Source organism: Marmota marmota, unplaced genomic scaffold (assembly GCF_001458135.2).
Source record: "Marmota marmota marmota unplaced genomic scaffold, marMar, whole genome shotgun sequence".
NCBI classification, from domain to species: domain Eukaryota; kingdom Metazoa; phylum Chordata; class Mammalia; order Rodentia; family Sciuridae; genus Marmota; species Marmota marmota.
In genome coordinates, this window is record NW_025999864.1 from 2,134,256 (window position 1) to 2,136,015 (window position 1,760).

Consider the following 1,760-nt stretch of genomic DNA (forward strand, 5'->3'; position numbering starts at 1 on the left):
TTGTTAAATGTTTTGCACACCCACATAAAATAAAAAATTTGAAAAAAAAAAAAAAAGACATCCTTAAAATACCAAAAACATTAAAAAGTTACATTCATACGGAAAGACTGAACTAGGGGGGGAAAGTCTTCCTAGTAGGTAAGAGGTAGATAATAAAGGAAGGTTATTTGACTTAGACCATATTCAGAGTTTTGTTTGTTTTAAAAGTCTCCTTGGAAAAGTTATGATCTAGATTTAAGCTTCATGAGATTAGGGGGCTCACATGTATACTTCATACCTCCCCTATTCTAGAAATCCCCAAAATAACATACTATCTTGAAAATTGGCCTGGAATAAGACCTCCCAGATGATGGAAATGTTCCACATACATTTATGTGATGTTTATTTACATAAACATATATATTTATAAAATCTTATTGAGCATATTTTAGAAGGAGATGGGTGGGCATAGTGACACACAATTGTAATCCCAGATATTTAGGAGGCTGAGGTGAGAGGACTGCAAGTTCAAGGCCAGCTTTGGCAACTTAGCAAAATCCAGTCTCAAAATAAAACATAAAAAGATCTGGAGATGTAGCTTAGTGGTAGAGCACCCCTTGGATCCATCTTTAGTAACATACACACAAGCATACATACATTTAAAAAGGGTGAATTGTATCTTTGCATCCTATGGAAAATATAACTGAAAAATCAGCCAACTAAATAAATTATTGACACTGGAATGGTATTGTCCTTGGTGCACCTAACAGAATAAAAACAAGCACAGATTCACTCTGAAAAGACACAGTATCAAACTAAAGATGGAATTACACTAAGAAATTATAAAGTACCTAGAAAAGCAATTCATTTTTAACAAAAATTAGCCAATAGTAGGATTATATTTCCACAACTTCAGTTACTAAGAGTATCAGATAGAGCTGGAATGGATAAAATTAAATATGTTTAAAATAATTAAAAGCTATAATGAAAGAATAGAAAGCATAGGAAAGAAAATCACAGTCAGAATTAAAAACAAAATTACAAACACACCAGATAGAATATATAGACAATAAAAATACAATTTGTTAAAAGATATTACCCAAAGATCAGAAGCATGCTTATTTATTTTGACTTATAGTCAAAAACAAGTTAGCTTTATTTAGTTTCCTACAGTAAAAGAGAATACACACCAGAGGAATTTTAGGACAAGACAATTTTAGGATTTTGATTTGAACAAGATTATTCTAAACAGAAGGTTAAAAAGCAGTATTCAGGCCTCCTGATGCTTACCACAGACTATGTTCTTAGACTGTGTAGAAAAAGGAGACACAGCAAACATACCCCATGCACAAATCAGCCAGTGACATGGGCCTGATCTATATTGTGAATGGGGGGAGGAGGCACATGGAAAAAACAAAACAAACAAATAAACACAAAAACAGTGTAATGTAAATTAGATCTTGTCAAGAAGTGGAGGAAATATCCTGATAAGTTTTATTTAAGAAGTACAGGTATTAAAATTATCTCTGGTAAAAAGTTACCATTGTCAAAAGAGCAGTTTTTCATCTTATTGATTTAATGTTAAAACCCTCAAGAAGTGTATTAATCATTAGATTAAATACAACAGAGAACTAGCAAAGTAGAAGATAGATCTGAGAAAATTAGAATGCAGTCCAAAGACAAAGAGGCAAGAAAAATTTAAGAGCAGATAAGAGATTTATAGAGTAGAATAACAAGGCCCAACATAAACATAATAGACATTCATAAATTTAAAAACAAAG

The 1,760-nt window shown here is 31.8% G+C and overlaps 1 non-coding gene across 1 annotated transcript; it reads left to right on the plus strand.

The window, feature by feature from the left end:
- The first annotated feature begins 1,252 nt into the window (after positions 1–1,252).
- Positions 1,253–1,380, plus strand: LOC125620161. The gene has a single exon (XR_007351743.1). It is a non-coding gene; the product is annotated as a small nucleolar RNA SNORA51 (small nucleolar RNA).
- Positions 1,381–1,760: the final 380 nt, after the last annotated feature.